This window comes from Ranitomeya imitator, chromosome 3, assembly GCF_032444005.1.
Source record: "Ranitomeya imitator isolate aRanImi1 chromosome 3, aRanImi1.pri, whole genome shotgun sequence".
Classification (NCBI taxonomy): domain Eukaryota; kingdom Metazoa; phylum Chordata; class Amphibia; order Anura; family Dendrobatidae; genus Ranitomeya; species Ranitomeya imitator.
In genome coordinates, this window is record NC_091284.1 from 283,430,675 (window position 1) to 283,457,747 (window position 27,073).

Below are 27,073 nucleotides of genomic sequence, written 5' to 3' on the forward strand. Positions count from 1 at the left end.
AGTGGCCAGAGCGTCCTTCACGTGGTCAGCTAGCCCCCTCCAAAATATCAGAATAAAGGCTGTATCCGACCACTCCAGCTCAGATGCTAGGGTGCGAAAGTGGATGGCAAAATGTCTGACCAAGGATGAGCCCTGAGTCAATGCCAACAGTTGGCATGGGTGACACGAGGTCCTAAAAAGACCTGTTTCAGAGTGCTCAGGAACAACGGAGCAGTCTGCACCACATGATCGCCACGCTCCCACAGCGGCGTAGCCCACTCCAATGCCCTGTCCGACAGGAGAGACACAATAAATCCAACCTTAGCCCGCTCTGAGGGGAAACGTGCAGCCAGAACCTCGAGTTGTATAGAGCACTGGCTCACGAAACCCCTACAAGTTTTACTATCACCAGAAAAATTTTCTGGCAGCGGGAGGTGAGATAGGGTCAGAACAGGGGTTGCAGTGGACAAGGTTGCTGCAGCCACGCTAGCAGCCTGAACAGCAACTGTGGTAACATCCACAGCTGAGGTTGTGTGCTCGAGAGCCGCCAACCTACCCTCAAGTTGCTCGATGTACCGCAAGGATTGCTGTTTGTCCATCATTACTAGCCAGACCCTGGCACTAGTGCAGTGTTAGGGCTAGCAGAATGCAACAAGTAATTAAAAAACCGCACAAAGAATGCAAGCAATGAGTCACAGAACTCTACCCCAAGACTCGGGACAGAGTACAACTAGAGCTCTTGTGCTCGACACCGCAACTGGGGTGTCAGAGTAACAGAAATATTAATTAAGATGCACAAGAGTGCGTGCTGTACCGCACTGGCGGACGCCACTAACCACCCAGACTTGGGTTAGGAAAGCACTGTGATAGCGCACGGCGCCGCACTGGTGGTCACAGCAAATAGACGCTGTTTCGTGTGTTCTAGTGCTGATAACAAGTCGGGCGCTAGATAACAATCATCCTCCTATTGCGAGCAGTCTAACACAAGGGAGTGGATAATTAAAGAGCGACTTTCTCTCATCAACACACACACATTCACAAGTGTACACTAGCGCATGGCCGAGCAGTCATGCAAACCATTGATAGCATCTTCAAAGGGAGATTTGTAGTTAAAGTTCTGCGCTGCCGCTAAGATGAATTTCAGGAGAGTGTAGTTGATTCACAGTGGTTTTATTCTACGCGTTTCAGGGGTCTCATGCACCCTTCATCAGGAAATACATAATTTCCTGATGAAGGGGGCATGAGACCCCTGAAACGTGTAGAATAAAACCACTGTGAATCAAATATAATCTCCTGAAATTCATCTTAGCGGCAGCGCAGAACTTTAACTACAAATCTCCCTTTGAAGACATTATTTTCTCTGGTCGGTGAAGACCTGTGGATCTGCAGCAGCCACTATCTATATGCTCTAATCTCATCCTAACCAGGTGAGCAAATTTGGTGTATATTCTCCTCTGTGTAACGTGGATAAGGCTACGTTCACATTAGCGTCGCGTCGCTGTTGCGTCGGCGACGCAGCGGCGACGCAGCGGCGACGCGCCCCTATGTTTAACATAGGGGACGCGTGCGTCTTTTTGCACGCGTTTTCCGACACGTGCGTCGTTTTAGACGCTAGCGTCGGACGCAAGAAAACGCTACAAGTTGCATTTTCTGTGCGTCCGATTTCGTCAAAAAACGACGCATGCGTCGCAAAACGCGCGCGTTTTTGCGCGCGTTTGCACGCGTTTTTCCGTGCGTCGCCGCTGCATCGCCGACGCAACAGCGACGCGACGCTAATGTGAACGTAGCCTAAGACCCTATTGCGCTCTTTGTCTCCCCATTGTTTTGCAATAGTAACCTTTTATATTGGCAGTGCTACAAGACCTTCCAGATGGACCAATAGGAGCCACAACAGGACCTGAGCATGTTACCCCCGACCTCCAATAGGAGGTCGTCCCGTGGGCATGCACCGTATGTGAAAAGCAGGACTTAGTCCCAGAAAGACCTGCTCGCTGCTGAACATTGCTGGCTACAAGGGCAGAGCCTGGTAGGGCAGTAGTAACCATTTGTCCAGTATCAGCCTGAGCTAGACTCTGGGATCAATGTCTCTGCTGAGCAGACTCCACTGCGGCTGGAGAAGAATGGGAGACCGCAGCGGAGATGGTTCAAGAATCCCCCTGTGCAGAGGCGGAAACTCGACACCTAACAACAAGACTCGCAAACCAGCACTGGCTGTCTCATATGCCAGCATGATTTATTTATCATGGTGTCCTTCACTATTGCAAACATTCAGGCACTTTCTACATAAGAACATGACTTTTCAATTCCAATTCAATTCAAAATCTTTTGTATGTCAAAATTTGTGGCATCAACCATTACAATAGCTTACTCGTATTTTCCAGAAGGGCAAATCTACCCTATTTTACATGTCTTAACCCCAATTTCACTACTTAAAGTGAACCTGTCAGCAGGATTTTGCTAAGTAAACTGCAGATATTGTGATGCTGTCACTGTTACACTGATTAAAATGAAACCTGGGAAAAAGAAATCTGTCTTGTGGTTATTGTGTAATCAGTGTTAGACGTTTTCAGTTAATGATAAGCCCATGCTCCGGGGCGGGACTGTAGGCAGGGTCTTATTTTCCTGCTCCAATCCAGAGAAATACCTGTCCACAGGCTGTTTGTGCTTTGGAGGGGCCTGTGGGTACGTCTTTCCTTGGTTTCTCTGGATTAGGGCAGGAAGATAAGACTCTGCCTACAGGCGCATCCCAGAGCACGGGCGTATCATTTACTGAAAACTTATAACACTGATTAAACAAGAACCACAAGAATGATTTTTTAACCTCAGGTTTCATTTTAGTCAATATAACAGTGGTAACATGACAATGTCTGCAGTTTGCTTAGCAGAATCCAGCTGACAGGTTCACTTTAGCTATTTAGATTTGCTGTTCAGGATATCTAAAAAGGTGTTTGACAATTCTTAACAATTAACTATAATAGTGTCACGGGAAAATACCAAAGACCATAAGTGGACCTTACCTATGTTCCCGTCCATGGGGGTCCCCACGCGCCCCTACGCGCGTTTCACAACAGCTTCCTCAGGGGGCGAAGTGATCACTGGACGGGAACATAGGTAAGGTCCACTTATGGTCTTTGGTATTTTCCACTGTATAGCCACTGTGCTGTTTAATTTGGAGGGATCCGTTTACCTGTGACCTAGGAGATTATATCAGCTAGCCTTTGTTATTCAATGCACTGGGCATTGTATGGCTCTTGCTTTATTGTGTGACTGACACATGATATAGTGGCTTTATGTTCGTGTCCAGGGGGTGCCATCACTTAAGGTGCACCATTAACCCTTTATTTTTGCTCTGTGTGGTATTCTGTATTGATATGTAATTTTTAAATGGAATTTAATAAATTTGATATATTTTATATACTTTGGTTGTTTGCTCCAATTTTTTGTTATATTGAGATATTCTAGGAGCTCCAGACGATACCATTCATCTTGGCTCCGGGCACTTTTTCTGGGCCTGTTGTGTGGTATCATAATATGATATCTGTATTTGAGATATTGTTTCTAATAGTGTCACGGGTTTGCCACGACAGAGAGGAGTCAGAAGACCGCAGCATCTGATTTCTCCTACTCCTGCACTTTTTAGAAGCACTTCACCTTCATATTAAACTGAGAAAGATTCTTTTAGCAGTGCAGAGGTTAATCTGCTCAGTTTAGAGCTCCTAAAAGCTTTACTGCATTAAGGCTTTCAGCTGTGCACTCTTAGCCACTCCCATCTCCTATATCTTCTGGGTCCTGGCTGGCACTCGATGTCAGAGAGAGCTTTTGCTATATGGCTAGAGATTGTTGGTGGTTGTTGTTGGAGAAGTAGTGATGAACGAGTGTTCTCATTACTCGAGATTTCTGAGCATGCTCGAGTGTTCTCCGAGTATCTGGGGCATGCTTGTGTTTTACATTTGTGTTCCCGCAACTGCTAGACAGCCTGAATACATGTAGGGATAACCTTATAAACAGGCAATCCCCACATGTATTCAGGCTGTCTACCAGCAGCAAATTATGCAGCTGTGGGAAGACAAACGTAAAACACGAGCACGCCCCAGATACTCGGAGAACATCCGAGCATGCTTGGAAATTTCGAGTGATGAGCACACTTGCTCATCACTATGGAGAAGGCATTTTAAGGATTTATCTGTGGCTGTTGCTAGGTTTTGAGTGTGTGATAATTCTCTTTCTTCTACTGTAATTTAACCCCATCCTCAACTACCAGTGTTTACCTCTGTTATTGATATGTGTATAATTGTTTGATTTGTAATTTTCTTTATCCCTGTTAATCTGGTTGGTGTATTACAGTACACTACTACTCCCCCCCTTCCCTAGTTGAGGGAAGGGTTAATACTGAGGATGGATTCAGGCGTTAAGGCAAGGTATGTGGCCCTGCTATCTTCACCATCAGAAGTAATCCTGGGAAGAGCACGTTAGGATGCCCCTAGTTTTAGAGACAGGTAAGGAACCCTTGGTCGTGACAAACTGCTTGCATACAACTTTAAATCCAAGTAGATATAACTAAGTCTGCATAGGCTTCTCAACATTTTAATTTATTCTTTAATGTTACTTTTGGAGAGATACAACCTCATCACAAGGATGAGAAGGAAGGGGTCATGAGGCTTGTTCTTGCCAGCAGAGGTCAAACAGGCTTGGGATAATGGTGTATTAGCTGTTGCTTTGCATTTTAATATCCTTAGCTATGCGTTCTGTAATTTAGAATGGCACCAAAACCAATTGAGTGAATTACTGCTGAGATTCAATCAGAGCATCTTTATGCATCAATGGTTTTATGTTGAAGTGGGATTCACACATAACAAGAAGGCAGCTTTATATGTGTTTGTGTATGTGCATTTATATCAAGTATTACATACAATATATAGCACAATGCTCAGACCATGATATCAAACTCCCACTAAGATATCAGCATATGTGATTTTATGCAGTGAAAAGAACTATACGTGCGTTAAGCAGAGACTTAGAATTGAGAGTCCTCAGTGGTTGATACCTTTTAATGGCTAACTGAAAAGATGGTAACAAATTGCAAGCTTTCGAGACTACATACGTCTCTTCATCAGGCAAAGACTAAAACAAATTCTGAAGAATCACATATTTATGCACAACATACTATAGAAAAAAAAGAGGGGAAAAAAACCATGGATAAGCCAGGTGACATGAAGCAGAATTACCATGGGTGATATTTAGATAGGAAAAAAATGTCGCTGTCCATTTGTGCACGTTTCTTCAGAAGTGGTTTTAGTTCCATAAAGATGCGGTACATTCTGGTATCCTCCATCTTGATACAGGAAAGAAATATATCTTGGTACCCATGGTAATTCTGCTTCATGTCACCTGGCTTATCCATGTTTTTTTCCCCTCTTTTTTTTTTTCTATTCTATGTTGTGCATAAATATGTGATTCTTCAGAATTTGTTTTAGTCTTTGCCTGATAAAGAGACGTATGTAGTCTCGAAAGCTTGCAATTTGTTACCATCTTTTCAGTTAGCAATTAAAAGGTATCAACCACTGAGGACTCTCAATTCTAAATATTTTTCTATCTACTGGCTAACACGATACCAAGATATATTTCTTTCCTGTATCAAGCAGAGACTTGTCAGTCACTGTCAGCGGTCGGGTAAGAGCCATCGGGGACCTACCTGTATGACTAGTGAACAGTGCGGCTCGGTTCCTGGTGGCTATTAAAGCATGGTTTTCTCTGAGATGCTACAGCGTTTCAGAGACAAACATACATAGCTGGGATACTACAGCCAGTGCCTGATACTTGTTGTCCATGGTTTGGGCATCATGTATCACATGTCAGGTTCCCTTTAATGGTGCGGTGCATTTTTATATTCAGTGACACAGTGTGGAGGACTTTGTATTCAGGAAATGTATATATATATATATATATATTTAACCTTTATATTTCAGAGGCACGGAGATCAGTGTGGCAAACTCTGCAGTGACTGAGTCATGACTTTAAGAAGTTGACATGAAGGTTTGACAGGATGGAGAAGAAACAAAGAAAATGTCTCCACTCTCTAATCATATGAGATGTCAATGGCGAGTTACTGTATGCAAGTATTTATTCTGTATCTACACTGTATATTTTGCAGAGAGATTATGGGAGTGATACTCTTTTCTGAAAAAGAACTTTCCTTATAATGAATAGTGTCATCTCATATTACAGACCGTCTAGTCTTGATTTTCCTTTTGGTTTACATTTATTAATTTGACCAGTAGTCACTGGCCACTGGAAAGGAGGCTCACAAATCTCCTACTTTCTAGGCTCCATGACACTGCTTTTGATCTGTGCATCATGCCGCGATGATGACATTGTGTCAGCCATGGTAATCAAAAGCCTCTTATCCTAGAAGGTAAGAAATTTCCAAGCCTCCCATCAAGTAGTCAGAGAGAGACTATCAACCTAGTCAAGTCGATGGACCGAATCCCACAAGTCGACCTGCCCAACACTAGCACTGTTCTTTAATACAAAGCATCTCCTCTTGTTATGAACAGTGCTGTCCCTAATTGCATAATGTCCTCTTTTGTGATATACAGCACTGACAATTATTACATAGTGTCCTCTTTTGTTCTATATAGCGCTGTATGTTATTACATAGCACACTCTTTTGTTATTTTATAACGCTGTACGGTATTACATGTTTTCGCTTGTTATATACTGTGTGGTGTTGTCCATTATTACATACCATTATTTTTTGTTATGTAGCGCCTTCCCTTATTAAATAGTTTGCTCCATTGTCATGTATAATACTTTACATAGGAGAAAAAATATCTCCTTATGTCAACAAATGTGCATCAGACCACCTGTGTGTTTAAACTGACTAGGAACCTAACTTAAACTGACTCTGAACGCAATATTGCATATCCAGAAAATATAGTTACTTTTATTGACATCACCCTGCTTGTCATTCTGCCCCTGTAAGTGTTCTAGTATTTGCAGCAGCTCGTTATCATAATTTAATGTATATATAATTTCATGCTGTAGTTTATGTATCATGCATTGACATCTATGCAGGAAGCCTCAACATTAAGTTATGACTTTATGGCACTATGTTGTATCTTTGGTACATATTCTTCGGGGTTTTCTCTTGATGTGTCAGCCGCTGGTAACGGTTTTTCCTGTAAAAAGAGATATATTGGCAATTGGAGAGGATGCATATGTCTGGATTCATGAGAAATAGGTCTCCTGTTAGGAGATGGTAATAAGTTTGATGTATGATTAAAGAGAACACAGAGGTGGTGATGAAGATATATGCGCCTGTTTGGGGTGTCAGAATCACATGTGTTACTATTTATATGCTGTATACATTTTAATGATTACTGTATGTTGAGATCAGGAAAGAAGCAACCTTTTATCTTACCCCTTTTCACATTTGATGCATGTTTTTCATTTTAGCAAAATGTTTGCAGTGGTAAAAGATCTGCAGGATGCCATTTAGCTGTAGGTTTGATGTATATGTAACATTTCCTATAGAATTTTATGGCATCTTTTACGTTATTAGCAGAGATCCACATATAAACATGAATGAATGATGGTACTGGAATTTTTTTTTGAACAACTTTAATGTAAAGGTTCACCTTCTTCCAACATGCAATTTTTGGTCCACTATTCTGGGTGGAATAATTTATTAATATATTTTTACAGCTATATGAGCTCTGCTGCAAAACTTCAAATTTTATGCACACAAAAAAGGTTAAAGGGGGTTTCCAGTGAAAACAAGTTATCTCCTATCTGCAGGATACATGACAACATCTTGATGGGTGGGGGTTGGACTGCTGGGACCATGCATTTTGTTTTCTTATTTATTATTAGTCACCACTAGTGTTGAGCGATACCTCCCGATATTCGAAAGTATCGGTATCGGATTGGATCGGCCGATACCGGCAAAATATCGGATCTCGCCGATACCGATATCCGATACCAATGCAAGTCAATGGGAGAAAAATATCGCAATTAAAATAAACCCTTTTTTTCCTTGTAGCCTAATTCTACATGAAGGAAAACAACTAAGAATAATATAGGATGTATCTGAGGAGGTGGAGGGGACATTAAAGGCATAGAGGTTTAGCCCATTCAAATGGAATAGCAGGAATTATAAAAAGTTTTAAGACGTTCGGAGTTACAAAAATTTTGACTATGTTTAGATTTGTTAGATTTTGTCAGATATTTATGTTTCTCTACTTCCATGCTCTGCACCTTTTCTTTACTTCTACCACACTTTCTTCTTCATCATCCTCAGCAGCATCATTTTCATCAACTTCTTCTCCACCTTATTCATCTTCTTCTTCACCTTCTTCCTATTATTCTTTTTTAAAAAAATCTTCATATTCTTCTCATTTAACTCTTCTTCTTCATATTCAACTTCATAATCTCCTTCATATTCTTCTTCTTCATCAAAATCTTATGTGTGACAGGCATTCCTGTAGTTGTTATCTATCAAAGTTTGAAGATTACTAGTGTTGAGCATTCCGATACCGCAAGTATCGGGTATCGGCCGATATTTCCGGTATCGGAATTCCGATACCGAATTCCGATATTTCCCGCGTATCGGATACAGGAATCGGAAGTTCCCAGAATTCAAACTGCACGCAGCAGCCAATGAGGAATGAATGGAAGTGTGGGCACATCCTGTTTAGCATGGTGGGCATGTAACTACTGGCAAGGCTGTGATTGGCTGCTGAAATGATGTCACCATGTACTATAAAAAATGCTGCCGCCATTTTGCGCTCACTCTGCTGTGATTTCAGTTAGGGACAGGACGCTGTGTTCTAACTGAGGGCCAGTTGAGAAAGCTAATTGCTTTATTTTGCATTTCCAAGGCTAATTTAGCAAACGCTGTGTGTTCACCTTGCTCTTGCCTTGCAGCACTGTTTTAACAGCGTTCTGCAAGGTCTCTGTGTGTGTGTGTGTGTGCAGCTCACTCTGTAGTCTGTGTGCAGCCATATACCCGGTTGTATTCAGCTCAGGGGGGGTTCACACTGCCTCATACAGTTCTATCCATTGTCCTTTTTAGCTCATAGTGCAGCCTGCTGCACATTTTTTCTAAAATTTCCTATTAGTGTTTTTCCACCCGTCTCCAGCTAAATTGTGGAAAAACACTACATAGGATAACCTAGAGGGGGGGTTTTGGGCCTTGCAGCGCCATTTACGGCTGTCTGTACGGTCTCCGTGTGAGCGCAGCTCGCCCTGTAGTCTGTGTGCAGCCACAGCCGGTTGTATTCAGCTCAGGGTGCGTCACTGCCTCATACCTTGAAAAAACTTTTCCTTTTTTTCAAATAGTGCAGCCTGCTGAAAATTTTTCCAAAAATTTCCTATTAGTGTCTTTCCACCCGTCTCCAGCTAAATAGTGGAAAAACACTACATAGGATAACCTAGAGTAGGGTTATTGGGCCTTGCAGCGCCGTTTACGGCTGTCTGCACCGTCTCCGTGTGAGCGAAGCTCGCCCTGTAGTCTGTGTGCAGCCACAGCCGGTTGTATTCAGCTCAGGGTGCTTTACTGCCTCATACCGTTAAATAACTTGTCCTTTTTTTGAAATAGTGCAGCCTGTTGAAAATTTTTCCCAAAATTTCCTATTAGTGTCTTTCCACCCATCTCCAGCTAAATAGTGGAAAAACACTACATAGGATAACCTAGAGGAGTGCTTTTGGGCCTTGCAGCGCCGTTTACGGCTGTCTGCACGGCCTCCGTGTGAGCGCAGCTCGCCCTTTGGCCTGTGTGCAGCCACAGCCGGTTATATTGAGCTCAGGGTGCGTCACTGCCTCATACCGTTGAATAACTTGTCCTTTTTTTCAAATAGTGCAGCCTGTTGAAAATTTTTCCAAAAATTTCCTATTAGTGTCTTTCCACCCGCCTCCAGCTCAATTGTGGAAAAACACTACATAGGATAACCTAGAGGAGTGTTTTTGGGCCTTGCAGCGCCGTTTACGGCAGTCTGCACGGTCCCCGTGTGAGTTAAAGTCGCTCTGTAGCCCGATCTGCAGAAAAAAAAAAGTAAAGTTCACCAAACACCACTTAACACTTGTGTAGGCCACATTTTATCAATAATAAAGTCTTGTCCACACTTTACAACATTAGTGTTTCTTACACCTGTTAGGAGGAGCATTTCAGGAATAAGCACACTAAGGCCTTAATACTTTTCTGCTTATCTTTATCTGTCAACCAAGATGAAGAGGGCAGGGAGTAAGGCATGTGGGCGTGGGCGCGGAGCAGGGAGAGGACGTGATTCTGTGCCTGCTGCGGGCACCAGTGACTCATCATCACTCAGTTTCAGCAGGGAACAGTCCTTCATGCGCAGCTTTGTCGGAGAGCGCCGTCCACCGCTGCTGCGTGAAGATCAAATTGAAGCCGTTGTCGGATGGATGGCAGCTAACGCATCGGCATCGACTTCAATTAGTGCCACATCCTCTCAGGCACAGACCACTGGAGAGCAGCCATCTGTCTCTTCACCACCTGCCAAATTGGCCAGGCAGTCAGAGAGCCCAGGACAGGAGCCGTCTCTACTTCTGTTCTCTGAATCTCTTGGCTTGGAAACAGGGGGCCAGCCAAGCAGCATTGGAGAAATGGAAGAAGAGGCAGTGTGCAGTGATGCCCAACAGCTTTGTCTCTCTGACTCTGAAGAGGCGGGTGGGCCAGTGCGTGCGGTGACCACAGCGCAGTACGCATCTGATGATGAAACTCAGGTGCCGCTTTCTGGTGCGTACTGTGCTGCCGAGACTACCCAGGAGGAGCAGTTGGTGGCAGAGGGTAGTGGAGATGATGAGGTCCTTGACCCATCGTGGCGTGAGGAACAGGAAGGTGGTGGGAGCAGCTCTGAGGAAGAGATTCCCCTAACAGGTCAAAGAGGGAGAGGGAGGGGGAAGACTGCGGAGCCTGTAGCCTCCACTTTGGCACCCGTTAGGAGCCTGTCTCTTTCAAAAGCCAAAAAGGGCGCTCCCAAGACTTGCAGTGCCTGGTCCTTTTTTGACACAGTTGCAGATGACATTTGTTTTGCCAAATGCAAGCTGTGTCATCAGAAAGTCAAAAGAGGTAAAAGTGTCAGCAACCTCAATACCACAAATATGTGGAAACATGTGCGGACCAGGCACGCGGTGGAGTTACAAAAACACACTGAAGACCTAGGCCAACCAACAGCGGCAGCTACCACCTCTTCAGCTTGTGTTGCCTCTTCCTCCAGCTCACGCACAGCTGGTTCGGCTTCCTCCCAGGATTGCCATGGAAGAACCTCTGGCACTGTTGTCCAGAGACCTAGTGTAATTCCACCCACAGCACCACATTCCCAGTCATCCTCACACTACCAGTCTACTCTACAGCCATCGGTAGTACCGGCATGGGAGAAAAGGCGGCATTCTCGGCCAACCACCCCCTAGCACAGGGTCTGAATTCAGGCATTGCCAAACTTCTGTCACTGGAAATGCTCTCATTCAGGCTGGTGGAGACTGACAGCTTCCGTGACTTGATGGCATTGGCAGTCCCACAGTACAAGGTGCCCAGCCGCTTTTACTTCAGCAGGAAAGCTGCCCCTGCCCTGCACAAGCATGTGGAAGGACACATAAAACACGCGCTACTGAACGCCGTCAGTAGCAAGGTCCACCTCACCACCGATGCGTGGACCAGTCAACATGGACAGGGGCGATACATTTCCCTCACTGCCCATTGGGTAAATGTTGTTGAGCCAGGTACAGATCGTGCGAGTGGCGCAGGACGTGTCCTGCCCACTCCAAGGATTGCAGGAATCCAGTCTGTACGCATTGACTCTTCCTCATACACAAGTTCCTCGGAATCATCGCTGCAGGAGCCGTCACAGTCCACCTCCACATGGACCCGTGAACGTTTACCTGTTACGACCGACATGAGCACAGCCGTGGCCAAACGTCAACAGGCCGTCTTGAAACTTGTTTCTTTGGGGAATCGAAGCCACACAGCGCAGGAGCTCTGGAATGCCAACAAGCAGGAGAGCGATGTGTGGTTTGTGCCAGCGAATCTCCAGCCAGGCATGGTAGTGTGTGACAATGGCCGAAATCTGGTGGCAGCTTTGGCCATTGGCAACCTCACTCACATCCCATGTCTGGCACATGTGCTCAATTTGGTTGTGCAGAGTTTTCTGAGGGACTATCCGGATCTTGATGCACTACTGCACAAGGTCCGCCTAGAGTGTGCTCACTTGTGGCATTCCAGCTTGGCAAGATCCCGCATTGCTGCTCTGCAGCGCCGATTCCGCCTTCCGGAACACCGCATCATATGTGACCTACCTACCAGGTGGAATTCCACGTTACATATGTTGGAGCGGTTGTGTGAGCAACAGCAAGCAGTAATGGAGTACCAGCTGCATCAGGCGCAAAAAAGTCGCAGTCAGCGCCGATCAGACTTCACAACCACAGAGTGGGCCACTATGAAGGACGTCTGCCAGGTTTTGCGTCCTTTCGATTATTCCACGCGGATGGCAAGTGCAGATGATGCACTAGTCAGCATGACTGTCCCCCTTATCTGCCTGCTTCAACAAACTTTGCAAGCGTTAAGGGATGATGTTGTGGAAGAGGTGGAGGATGACGAGTCACCTTTTCCATCAGCTTCTGGAGAGTCAGCGCCACGTGGTTCCTCACAAAGGGGTACGCAGGGGCCACTTTGTGAGGAGGATGAGGAGGAGTCAATGGAGGAGGAAGAGCTCCGTCCAGAGGAGTGAGTTACACAATTCTCCAGTGGTCAGTGTGTACAGTGAGGGTGGGGTGATGACGAGCGGGCAGAGATTATGTCTCAAGCAGGGTACAGCGTTTCTGGGCCAGTTGGCAGTCTGCAGCACATGGTTGATTTCATGCTGCAGTGCCTGAGAAACGACCGCCGCATCGACCACATTCTCAACATGCCTGATTATTGGGTGTTCACCCTCCTCGATCCTCGCTACCGGGACAACGTACAAAACCTCATCCCAGCGTTGACCCGAGAGCGTAAAATGCGGGAGTACCACGACACACTGGTGAATTCCATCATCTTCTCCAGTCCAACTGAGAGGAGTGCTGCTAGTGCTTTACAAAGCAGCTCAGTGCGTCGAGGCAGTGGAGGAGGCTCTGCACAAAGAGGGAGCAGAAGCAGTGCCTCTGCCCAAGGCAAGACCAGTATGGCACAACTGTGGCAAACTTTTGTGTGCCCGCCCCAAATGTCTACACCATCACCGGCGGCTCCAGTCAGCAGGAGGCAACGGTTCCGTCAGATGGTGACAGACTACATGTCTTGCCCTCTTACTGTACTCCCAGACGGCTCTTCCCCGTTCAAGTTTTGGGTCTCTAAGCTGGATACATGGCCAGAGCTAAGCCAGTATGCATTGGAGGTGCTGGCTTGCCCTGCGGCTAGTGTCTTATCGGAACGTGTCTTTAGTGCCGCAGGTGGTGTACTAACAGACCGTCGCATGTGACTATCCTCCGATAACGTTGACCGGCTTACTTTCTGAAAATGAACCAGGCCTGGATCTCGCAGGAATTTGCCACTCCTCTACCTGATTAAGTAATTGGGTGTCATCCAGGTCTCCTGATGTGTTCATCTTTCTACCACCTGAACTGCTAATCCTGGGCTCCAACACCGCCAGTTGCGGCTCAGAAGTGCAGGCTGCACAGTCAAAACATACGACCCAGTGTTATTGGGTTTCAGTAACGTCAGCTGATCCCCAGCTGTGTAGCCGGCAATGTGTCCTGTGACCGCCACGCTGGGACAACAACCTAAATGTAAGGGAACCTGTCCCCCCCCCCAGCGTTTGTTACTGAAAGAGCCATCTTGTGCAGCAGTAATGTTGCACAAGGAAAAGGTAGCTCTTTTAGTTTAGCTCCTTGCACACGCAGAACTTAACACTTATAAAATGTGTTCACTGATACCGTTATACCGTCCTGGAGCTGGGACTTTCCTTCGTAATGTGACGCAGCACAGCTGTCATTCCTACCCCCTTGGTGCCGTGCGCTGCCTCCTCAGCGTTGTTTTAAGCTGTCACGGACCCTGCTCTGTTCTGTTATCCCTTGGCCATGCCCAATTTGCGCTGCCTGTCTTCTGACATAATTTGGTGTCAGGCTGGCTGCGCCTGTGCGCCCGCGCTGCCCGAGATCCCGCCTCGCAGTGTCTTCTGATTGAATCACACTGCGAGCCTGGGATCCATGGGCATGCGCAGTGCATATCTTCCCCTCGGGCTCTCACTCATCTCCCTCCACCTTCTTCAGACTGTGCGCCGTCAGCTGATCCCTAATAGCATGCCACGGCCGTGACGCCACACAGTCTGAAGAAGAGGGAAGGAGGGGAGTGAGAGGCGAGGATATGCACTGTGCATGCCCATGGATCCAAGGCCCGCAGTGGGATTACATTAGACGACACTGCGAGGTGGAATCTGGGGCAGCGTGGATGCACAGGCACTGACAGCCTTACACCAAATTATGTCAGAAGACAGGCAGCGCAAATTGGGCATGGCCAAGGGATGACAGAACAGCACAGGGTCCGTGACAGCTTAAAATAACGCTGAGGAGGCAGCGCATGGCACCCAGGGGGTAGGAATGACAGCTGTGCTGCGTCCCATTACGAAGGAAATTCGCACCTCCGGGACAGTTTCACGGTATAAGGGGACACATTTTTAGTGTTTACTTCTGTGTTTGCAAGGAGCATAATTAAAAGAGCAACCTTTTCCTTTTGCATCCTTAGTGCTGCACAAGATGGCTCTTTCAACTACAAACGTCTTGGGGGGGTTAAAGGTTCCCTTTCAACTTGCTCCAATCAGGCTTCGGCCTACACTCTGTTCCTCTGCTACTCGTGCTGTCCCTGGGCTCTAACATCGCCAGTTCGTGCCTGGAAGTGCTGTCCGCACAGTCAACAGTCGCTCCTCTGTTATTGGGGTTCAGTAACGTCAGCTGATCCCCAGCTGTGTGTGCGGCAATACCTCCAATCTGCTCCTCCTGCTGTCCCTGGGCTCTAACACCGCCAGTTGGTGCTTGGAAGTGCTGTCTGCACAGTCAACAGTCGCTCCTCTGTTATTGGGGTTCAGTAACGTCAGCTGATCCCCAGCTGTGTGTGCGGCAATACCTCCAATCTGCTCCTCCTGCTGTCCCTGGGCTCTAACACCACCAGTTGGTGCCTGGAAGTGCTGTCCGCACAGTCAACAGTCGCTCCTCTGTTATTGGGGTTCAGTAACGTCAGCTGATCCCCAGCTGTGTGTGCGGCAATACCTCCAATCTGCTCCTCCTGCTGTCCCTGGGCTCTAACACCGCCAGTTGGTGCCTGGAAGTGCTGTCTGCACAGTCAACAGTCGCTCCTCTGTTATTGGGGTTCAGTAACGTCAGCTGATCCCCAGCTGTGTGTGCGGCAATACCTCCAATCTGCTCCTCCTGCTGTCCCTGGGCTCTAACACCGCCAGTTGGTGCCTGGAAGTGCTGTCTGCACAGTCAACAGTCGCTCCTCTGTTATTGGGGTTCAGTAACGTCAGCTGATCCCCAGCTGTGTGTGCGGCAATACCTCCAATCTGCTCCTCCTGCTGTCCCTGGGCTCTAACACCGCCAGTTGGTGCCTGGAAGTGCTGTCTGCACAGTCAACAGTCGCTCCTCTGTTATTGGGGTTCAGTAAAGTCAGCTGATCCCCAGCTGTGTATCCGGCAACGTGTCATGCGACCGCCACGCTGGCACAACTAAAATGTAAGGGGACCTGTCCCCCCCCCCCTAGGCGTTTGTTACTGAAAGAGCCACCTTGTGCAGCACTAATACTGCACAAGGAAAAGGTCGCTCTTTAAATTATGCTCCTTGGAAACACTGAACTACACACTCATGTAATGTGTCGCCTCACACCGTCAAACCGTCCCGGAGGTGGGACTTTCCTTTGTAATGTGAAGCAGCACAGCCGTCAATCCTACCCCCTTGGCTCCGTGCGCTGCCTCCTTAGCGTTGTTTGATTCTGTCACGGACCCTGCGCTGTTATGTTATCCCTTGGCCATGCACAGTTTGCGCTGCAAGTCCTCTGACATTACTTGTTGTCGTCCTGGCTGCGCCTGTGCGTCCACGCTGCCCGAAATCCCACCTCGCAGTGTCGTCTAATGTGATCCCACAGTGGGCCTGGTATCCATGGCCATGCGCAGTGCATATACTAGCCTCTCACTCCCCTACTTCACGCTTCTTCAGACTAGGCGGCGTCAGCTGATCCCTAATAGCATGCCACGGCCGTGACCCCGCACAGTCTGAAGAAGCAGGAAGGAGGGGAGTGAGAGGCGATGATATGCACTGCGCCTGCCCATGGATCCCAGGCCCGCAGTGGGATTACATTAGATGACACTGCGAGGTTGGATCTCGGGCAGCTTGGACGCACAGGCACTGCCAGCCTGACACCTAAATGAAGTCAGAAGACGGGCACCGCTAACTGTGCATGGCCAAGGGATAACATTACAGCGCGGGCTCCGTGACAGAATCAAACAATGTTGAGGAGGTGGCGCACGGCACCAAGGGGGTTGGAATTACGGCTGTGCTGTGTCACATTACAAAGGAAAGTCCCACCTCCGGGACGGTTTAACGGTGTGAGGGGATACATTATATGAGTGTGTACTTCAGTGTTTGCAAGGAGCATAATTTTAAGAGCCACCATTTTCCATGTGCAGTATTACTGCTGTACAAGATGGCTCTTTCAGCAACAAATGCCTGGGGGGGGGGGGGTTAAAGGTTCCCTTTCAACTTGCTCCACTGCAGGCTTCGGCTTACACTCTGCTCCTACTGCAGACCCTGGGCTCTAACACCGCCACTTGTTGGCCGGAAGTGCTAGCTGCACAGAGAAAAACACCCGCCAATGTGTCAGTGGGGTTCAGCAACGCCAGCTGTTCCTCTGCTGTGTAGCTGACAACGTGTCCAGCACAAGCCACGCTGGCACAATAACAGACATTTTCCTGCCTCCAGTGCAGGCTTCGGCCTACACTTTGCTCCTCTTTGATTCCCTGGGTTTCAACACTGTCAGTTGTCACCTGGAAGTGTTGTCTACACAGAAAAAACACTCGCTGATGTGTCAGTGGGGTTCCGCAACGCCAGCTGTTCCCCTGCTGTGTAGCCGGCAACGTGTCCTGCAAACACCACGCAGACACAACAGACCTAAAGCTGCCACCAGTGCAGGCTTCAGCCTACAATCTGCTCCTCTCCTCCTCCTGCTGACCCTGGGCTCTAACACCGCCAGTTGTTGCCCGGAAGTGCTAGCTGCACAGAGAAAAACACCCGCCAATGTGTCAGTGGGGTTCAGCACCGCCAGCTGTTCCCCTGCTGTGTAGCCGGCAACGTGTCCAGCACAAGCCACGCTGGCACAACAGAACAAAAGCTGCCACCAGTGCATGCTTCGGCCTACACTCTGCTCCTCTCCTCCTCCTGCTGACCCTGGGCTCTAACACCGCCAGTTTTAGCCCGGAAGTGCTAGCTGCACAGAGAAAAACACCCGCCAATGTGTCAGTGGGGTTCAGCACCGCCAGCTGTTCCCTTGCTGTGTAGCCGGCAACGTGACCTGCAAACGCCATGCAGGCACCTGAACTGAAATTAAAGGGAACCTGCCCCCCCAGGTGTTTCTATGTATAACAGCCACCTTGTACAGCAGTAATGCTGCATTTGTACAAAGTGGCTGACTTTTTCTCCTTGCCCACGTCGAACTCAACACTTACAAAATGTGTCTCATTAGAGACCATTACACTGTCCCTGAGGTGTGATTCTCCTTTTTAAATGACACGCAGCACCCCCTTTGGTAGCGCTGCCCGTCTTCTGACATCATTGGTTGTCTGGCTGTGCCTGTGCGTCCGCCCTGCCCGACACAACGCCTCTCGTTGTCTGATCTATTTTGACTACGAGGGTGTGATTGATGGGCATGTGCAGTGCATATGTTCGCCTGTCTTCACTCATCTCCTCCCGCCTTCTTCAGATTGTGCGGCCTCATGGCCGTGGCATGCGATAAGAGATCAGCTGAGGCCGCCCAGTCTGAAGCAGGTGTAAGGACATGAGTGAGCGGCAAACATATTTACTGCGCAAGGTCATGAATCCCAGCCCTGCAGTGTGACTTTATGAAAAGACACTGCGGGTCTGGGATTCCTGGCCACCGATAACCGCACCGGCCAACATGAAATGAGGTGAGAAGACAGGCAGCGCTCACAGCGCATGGCCAAGGGATGACAAGAGCGCAGACTCCTGTACAGCAAATAACAGCGCTCAGGAGGCTGTGCCCAGCACCAAGGCGTTATTTTGGACACCTGTGCTGCGTCTCCTTAAAAAGGCAAGTCAGTCACGCCTCCAATACAGTTTGACTGTATAATGGGCAAAATTGGGTACGTGTTTCATTCAGCGTGTGCAAGTAGAAAAATTCATAGAGCAACCTCTGACTTGTGCAGCATTAATGCTGCACAAGGTGTGGCTCTTGTACTTCGCAACACCTGAGGGGGGTTAAAGGTTACCTTTGAAATTGGTTCTACTTGGCTTAGGCCTACACTCTGCTCCTCCTGCAGACCCTGGGCTCTAACAACGCCAGTTGGGGCCCGGAAGTGCTGGCTGCACAGAGAAAAACACCCGCCATTGTGTCAGTGGGGTTCAGCAACGCCAGCTGTTCCCCTGCTGTGTAGCCGGCAACGTGTCCAGCACAAGCCACGCTGGCACAACAGAACAATAGCTGCCACCAGTGCAGGCTTCGGCCTACACTCTGCTCCTCTCCTCCTCCTGCTGACCCTGGGCTCTAGCACCTCCAGTTTTTGCCCGGATGTGCTAGCTGCACAGAGAAAAACAAAGGGCCAATGTGTTAGTGGGGTTCAGCACCGCCAGATGTTCCCCTGCTGTGTAGCCGGCAACGTGTCCAGCACAAGCCACGCTGGCACAACAGAACAAAAGCTGCCACCAGTGCATGCTTCGGCCTACACTCTGCTCCTCTCCGCCTCCTGCTGACCCTGGGCTCTAACACCGCCAGTTTTAGCCCGGAAGTGCTAGCTGCACAGAGAAAAACACCCGCCAATGTGTCAGTGGGGTTCAGCACCGCCAGCTGTTCCCTTGCTGTGTAGCCGGCAACGTGACCTGCAAACACCATGCAGGCACCTGAACTGAAATTAAAGGGAACCTGCCCCCCCCCAGGTGTTTCTATGTATAACAGCCACCTTGTACCTGCTTAATGCTGCATTTGTACAAGGTGGCTGCCTTTTTTTCCTTGCCCACGTGGAATTTAACACTTACAAAATGTGTCTAATTACAGACCATTACATTGTTCCTGAGGTGTGACTTTCCTTTTTAATGACACGCAGCACCCCCCTTGGTAGCGCTGCCCGTCTTCTGACATCATTGGTTGGCTGGCTGTGCCTGTGCGTCCGCCCTGCCCGACACAACGCCCCTCATTGTCTGATCTATTTTAACTGCGGGGGTGTGATTGATGGGCATGTGCAGTGCATATGTTCGCCTGTCTTCACTCATCTCCTTCCGCCTTCTTCAGACTGTGCGGCCTCATGGCCGCGGCATGCGATAAGGGATCAGCTGAGGCCGCCCAGTCTGAAGCAGGTGTAAGGACATGAGTGAGCGGCAAACATATTTACTGCGCAAGGCCATGAATCCCAGCCGTGCAGTGTGACTTTATGAAAAGACACTGCGGGTCTCGGATTCTTGGCCATCGATAACCGCAACGGCCAACATGAAATGAGGTGAGAAGACAGGCAGCGCTCACAGCACATGGCCAAGGGATAACAAGAGCGCAGACTCCTGTACAGCAAATAACAGCGCTCAGGAGGCTGTGCCCAGCACCAAGGCGTTACTTTGGACACCTGTGCTGCGTCTCCTTAATAAGGCAAGTCAGTCACGCCTCCAATACAGTTTTACTGTATAATGGGTAAAATTGTGTACGTGTTTCATTCAGCGTGTGCAAGTAGAAAAATTCATAGAGCAACCTCTGACTTGTGCAGCATTAATGCTGCACAAGGTGTGGCTCTTGTACTTCGCAACACCTGAGGGGGGGTTAAAGGTTACCTTTGAAATTGGTTCTACTAGGCTTAGGCCTACACTCTGCTCCTCCTGCAGACCCTGGGCTCTAACAATGCCAGTTGGGGCCTGGAAGTGCTGGCTGCACAGAGAAAAATACCCGCCATTGTGTCAGTGGGGTTCAGCAACGCCAGCTGTTCCCCTGCTGTGTAGCCGGCAACGTGACCTGCAAACGCCACGCAGGCACCTGAACTGAAATTAAAGGGACCCTGCCCCCCACCCCCAGGTGTTTCTATGTATAACAGCCACCTTGTACAGCAGTAATGCAGCATTTGTACAAGGTGGCTGCCTTTTTTTCCTTGCCCACGTGGAACTCAACACGTACAAAATGTTTCTCATTGGAGACCATTACACTGTCCCTGAGGTGTGACTTTCCTTGCTAAGGATAAGCAGCACCCCCCTTGGTAGCGCTGCCCGTCTTCTGACATCATTGGTTGGCTGGCTGTGCCTGTGCGTCCGCCCTACCCGACACAACGCCCCTCGTTGTCTCATATGTTTTGACTGGGAGGGTGTGATTGATGGGCATGTGCAGTGCATATGTTCGCCTGTCTTCACTCATCTCCTTCCGCCTTCTTCAGACTAAGCGGCCTCATGGCCGCGGCATGCGATAAGGGATCAGCTGAGGCCACCCAGTCTGAAGCAGGTGTAAGACATGTGTGAGCGGCGAACATATTTACTGCACAAGGCCATGAATCCCAGCCCCGCAGTGTGAATTTTTGAAAACACACTGTGGGTCTGGGATTCATGGCCATTGATAACCGCACCGGCCAACATGAAATGAGGTGAGAAGACAGGCAGCGCTCACAGCGCATGGCCAAGGGATAACAAGAGCGCAGACTCCTGTACAGTAAATAACAACGCTCAGGAGGCAGCGCCCAGCACCAAGGCGTTATTTTTGGCCACCTGTTCTGCGTCTCCTTAAAAACACAAGTCACGCCTCCAATACAGTTTTACTGTACAGTGGGTAAAATTGTGTACGTCTTTCATTCTGTGTGTGCAATGAGCAAAATTTAAAGAGCAACCTTTCACTTGTGGAGCATTACTGCTGCACAAGGTGTGGCTCTTCTACATTGTAACACCTGAGGGTGGGTTAAAGGTTACCTTTGAAATTGGTTCAATTAGGCTTCGGCCTACACTCTGCTCCTCTCCTCCTCCTGCTGATCCTGGGCTCTAACACCGCCAGTTGGGGCCCGGACGTGCTAGCTGCACAGAGAAAAACACCAGCCAATGTGTTAGTGGGGTTCAGCAACGCCAGCTGTTCCCCTGCTGTGTAGTCGGCAACGTGTCCAGCACAAGCCACGCTGGCACAACAGAACAAAAGCTGCCACCAGTGCAGGCTTCGGCCTACACTCTGCTCTTCTCCTCCTCCTGCTGACCCTGGGCTCTAACACCGCCAGTTTTTGCCCGGACGTGCTAGCTGCACAGAGAAAAACACAAGCCAATGTGTTAGTGGGGTTCAGCACCACCAGCTGTTCCCCTGCTGTGTAGCCGGCAATGTGTCCAGCACAAGCCACGCTGGCACAACAGAACAAAAGCTGCCACCAGTGCAGGCTTCGGCCTACACTCTGCTCCTCTACTCCTCCTGCTGTCCCTGGGCTCTAACACCGCCAGTTTTTGCCCGGACGTGCTAGCTGCACAGAGAAAAACACCAGCCAATGTGTCAGTGGGGTTCAGCACCGCCAGCTGTTCCCCTGCTGTGTAGCAGGCAACATGTCCAGCACAAGCCACGCTGGCACAACAGAACAAAAGCTGCCACCAGTGCAGGCTTCGGCCTACACTCTGCTACTCTCCTCCTCCTGCTGTCCCTGGGCTCTAACACCGCCAGTTTTTGCCCGGACGTGCTAGCTGCACAGAGAAAAACACCAGCCAATGTGTTAGTGTGGTTCAGCACCGCCAGCTGTTCCCCTGCTGTGTAGCCGGCAACGTGCCCTGCAAACACCACGCAGGCACCTGAACTGAAATTAAAGGGACCCTGCCGCCCACCCCCAGGTGTTTCTATGTATAACAGCCACCTTGTACAGTAGTAATGCTGCATTTGTACATGGTGGCTGACTTTTTCTCCTTGCCCACGTGGAATTTAACACTTACAAAATGTGTCTCATTACAGACCATTACAATGTCCCTGAGGTGTGACTTTCCTTTTTAATGACACGCAGCACCCCCCTTGGTAGAGCTGCCCGTCTTCTGACATCATTGGTTGGCTGCTTGTGCCTGTGCGTCCGCCCTGCCCGACACAACGCCCCTCATTGTCTCATATATTTTGACTGCGAGGGTGTGATTGATGGGCATGTGCAGTGCATATGTTCGCCTGTATTCACTCATCTCCTTCCGCCTTCTTCAGACTGTGCGTCCTCATGGCCGCGGCATGCGATAAGGGATCAGCTGAGGCCACCCAGTCTGAAGCAGGTGTAAGGACATGTGTGAGCGGCGAACATATTTACTGCACAAGGCCATGAATCCCAGCCCCGCAGTGTGAATTTTTGAAAAAACACTGTGTCTGGGATTCATGGCCATCGATAACCACAACGGCCAACATGAAATGAGGTGAGAAGACAGGCAGCGCTCACAGCGCATGGCCAAGGGATAACAAGAGTGCAGACTTCTGTACAGCAAATAACAACGCTCAGGAGGCAGCGCCCAGCACCAAGGCGTTATTTTTGGCCACCTGTGCTGCGTCTCCTTAAAAACAGAAGTCACGCCTCCAATACAGTTTTACTGTACAGTGGGCAAAATTGTGTACGTCTTTCATTCTGCGTGTGCAATGAGCAAAATTTAAAGAGCAACCTTTCACTTGTGGAGCATTACTGCTGCACAAGGTGTGGCTCTTCTACATTGTAACACCTGAGGGTGGGTTAAAGGTTACCTTTGAAATTGGTTCAATTAGGCTTCGGCCTACACTCTGCTCCTCTCCTCCTCCTGCTGACCCTGGGCTCTAACACCGCCAGTTGGGGCCCGGACGTGCTAGCTGCACAGAGAAAAACACTAGCCAATGTGTTAGTGGGGTTCAGCAACGCCAGCTGTTCCCCTGCTGTGTAGTCGACAACATGTCCAGCACAAGCCACGCTGGCACAACAGAACAAAAGCTGCCACCAGTGCAGGCTTCGGCCTACACTCTGCGCTTCTCCTCCTCCTGCTGACCCTGGGCTCTAACACCGCCAGTTTTTGCCCGGACGTGCTAGCTGCACAGAGAAAAACACCAGCCAATGTGTCAGTGGGGTTCAGCACCGCCAGCTGTTCCCCTGCTGTGTAGCCGGCAACATGTCCAGCACAAGCCACGCTGGCACAACAGAACAAAAGCTGCCACCAGTGCAGGCTTCGGCCTACAATCTGCTACTCTCCTGCTCCTGCTGTCCCTGGGCTCTAACACCGCCAGTTTTTGCCCGGACGTGCTAGCTGCACAGAGAAAAACACCAGCCAATGTGTTAGTGGGGTTCAGCACCGCCAGCTGTTCCCCTGCTGTGTAGCCGGCAACGTGCCCTGCAAACGCCACGCAGGCACCTGAACTGAAATTAAAGGGACCCTGCCGCCCACCCCCAGGTGTTTCTATGTATAACAGCCACCTTGTACAGCAGTAATGCTGCATTTGTACATGGTGGCTGACATTTCTCCTTGGCCACGTCGAACTCAACACGTACAAAATGTGTCTCATTACAGACCATTACAATGTCCCTGAGGAATGACTTTCCTTTTTAATGACACGCTGCACCCCCATTGGTAACGCTGGCCGTCTTCTGACATCGTTGGTTGGCTGCTTGTGCCTGTGCGTCCGCCCTGCCCGACACAACGCCCCTCGTTGTCTGATCTATTTTGACTGCGAGGGTGTGATTGATGGGCATGTGCACTGCATATGTTCAACTGTCTTCACTCATCTCCTTCCGCCTTCTTCAGACTGTGCGGCCTCATGGCCGCGGCATGCGATAAGGGATCAGCGGAGGCCGCCCAGTCTGAAGCAGGTGTAAGGACATGTGCGAGCGACGAACATTTTTACTGCACAAGGCCATGAATCCAAGGCCCGCAGTGTGAGTGTTTTTAAAAGACACTGCGGGTCTGGGATTCATGGGCATCGCTACCCGCAACGGTCAACATGAAATGAGGTCAGAAGACGGACAGCGCTAACAGGGCATTGCCAAGGGATAACACAAGAGCGCAGACTCCTGTACATCAAATAACGACGCTTATGAGTCTGCGCCCACCACCTAGGTGTAAACTTTGACACCTCTGCTGCGTCTCCCTAAAAAAGCAAGTCAGTCACGCCTCCAATACAGTTTGACTGTATAATGGGCTAAATTGTGTACGTGTTTCATTTAGTGTGTGCAAGTAGAAAAATTCATAGAGCAACCTCTGACTTGTGCAGCATTAATGCTGCACAAGGTGTGGCTCTTGTACTTTGCAACACCTGAGGGGGGGTTAAAGGTTACCTTTGAAATTGGTTCTACTAGGCTTAGGCCTACAATCTGCTCCTCCTGCAGACCCTGGGCTCTAACACCGCCAGTTGTTGCCCGGAAGTGCTGGCTGCACAGAGAAAAACACCCGCCATTGTGTCAGTGGGGTTCAGCAGCGCCAGCTGTTCCCCTGCTGTGTAGCCGGCAACGTGTCCAGCACAAGCCACGCTGGCACAACAGACCTAAAGCTGCCAACAGTGCAGGCTTCGGCCTACACTCTGCTCCTCTCCTCCTCCTGCTGACCCTGTGCTCTAACACCGCCAGTTGGGGCCCGGAAGTGCTAGCTGCACAGAGAAAAACACCAGCCAATGTGTCAGTGGGGTTCAGCAACGCCAGCTGTTCCCCTGCTGTGTAGCCGGCAACGTGTCCAGCACAAGCCACGCTGGCACAAAAGACTGAAAGCTGCCACCAGTGCAGGCTTCGGCCTACACTCTGCTCCTCTCCTCCTCCTGCTGACCCTGGGCTCTAACACCGCCAGTTTTAGCCCGGAAGTGCTAGCTGCACAGAGAAAAACACCCGCCAATGTGTCAGTGGGGTTCAGCACCGCCAGCTGTTCCCCTGCTGTGTAGCAGGCAACATGTCCAGCACAAGCCACGCTGGCACAACAGAACAAAAGCTGCCACCAGTGCAGGCTTCGGCCTACACTCTGCTCCTCTCCTCCTCCTGCTGTCCCTGGGCTCTAACACCGCCAGTTTTTGCCCGGACGTGCTAGCTGCACAGAGAAAAACACCAGCCAGGTGTGTGGCACCTGAACTGAAATTAAAGGGACCATGCCCCCCACCCCCAGGTGTTTTTATGTATAACAGCCACCTTGTACAGCAGTAATGCTGCATTTGTACAAGGTGGCTGACTTTTTCTACTTGCCCACGTCGAAGTCAACACGTACAAAATTTGTCTCATTAGAGACCATTACACTGTCCCTGAGATGTGATTCTCCTTTTTAAATGACACGCAGCATCCCCATAGGTAACACTGGCTGTCTTCTGACATCATTGGTTGGCTGCCTGTGCCTGTGCGTCCGCCCTGCCTGACACAACGCTCCTCATTGTCTGATATATTTTGACTGCGAGGGTGTGATTGATGGGCATGTGCAGTGCATATCTTCTCCTGTCTTCACTCCCCTCCTTCCGCCTTCTTCAGACTGTGCGGCCTCATGGCCGCGGAAGGCAATATGGGATCAGCTGAGGCCGCCCAGTCTGAAGCAGGTGTAAAAACATGTGTAAGCGACGAAGATATTTACTGCGCAAGGCCACGAATCTCAGCCCCGCACTGTGATTTTATGAAAAGACACTGTGGGTCTGGGATTCATGGCCATCGTTAACCGCACCGGCCAACATGAAATGAGGTCATAAGACTGGCAGCGCTAACAGGGCATGGGCAAGGGCTAACAAGAGCGCAGACTCCTTGACAGCAAATAACAATGCTCAGGAGGCTGCGCCCAGCACCAAGGCATTATTTTTGACACCTGTGCTGTGTCTCCTTAAAAAGACAAGTCACGCCTCCAATACAGTCTTACTGTATGATGGGCAAAATTGTGTACGTGTTTCATTCAGCGTGTGCAATGAGCAAAATTTAAAGAGCAACCTTTTTGTGGAGCATTACTGCTGGACAAGGTGTGGCTCTTCTAAATTGTAACACCTGAGGGTGGGTTAAAGGTTACCTTTGAAATTGGTTCAATTAGGCTTCAGCCTACACTCTGCTCCTCCTGCAGACCCTGGGCTCTAACACCACCAGTTTTTGCCCGGAAGTGCTAGCTGCACAGAGAAAAACACCAGCCAATGTGTCAGTGGGGTTCAGCAACGCCAGCTGTTCCCCTGCTGTGTAGCCAGCAACGTGTCCTGCAAACGCAACGCAGACACAAAGCTGCCTCCAGTGCAGGCTTTGTCCTACACTCTGCTCCCCCTGCTTACCCTTTGCTCCAACACCGCTAGTTGGGGCTCTAGGAAGACAATCTTGAATAGGCAACGCATCCGTGTTCCAGCACCATCAGCTGGTTCTCGGCAGTGTCTTTGTCACGGGTACTCCCTCGTGCCCAGCCTGGTTCCAGCACTGTCAGCTGTTTCCGGGTAGTGTCAAGCTCACTGAGACGCCTATGCGTTGCCCCGTCGTGTTGCGGTCGGGTTAGCCGACTCCATGGTGCCTCCAGTTTAGGAGCTTCGTATGTGGGCTGCGGGAATTGGCAATCAAGGCTGGTTCTGTAGTGCCAGTAGGCCAAGCTCCCCCTGTAGGACTGTTGGTGTTCGGTAACTGCGGCTGCCTCGCGGCCTAGCTGTTCTCTCCTCTCCTGTGGACCTTCTGGTCCACATCCTGGTTCCAGCACCGTCAGCTGGTTCCTGGCAGAGCCTTTGGCTTAGGTGCCTCCTTCTGGGTATCCGAGTTCCGCCAACGCCAGGCGGTCCTTGGTAGTGCTTTTAAGCGCGGGTACCTACAGCTTAGTAATCGTGTTCCAGCACCGTCAGCTGGTCCTCGGTGCCATTGGCTCTTACACACTTGGGCAACGCATCCGTCTTCCAGCACCGCCAGCTGGTTCTCGGCAGTGTTTTTGTCACGGGTACTCCCTCGTGCCCAGCCTGGTTCCAGCACCGTCAGCTGCTTACGGGTAGTGTCAAGCTCACTGAGAC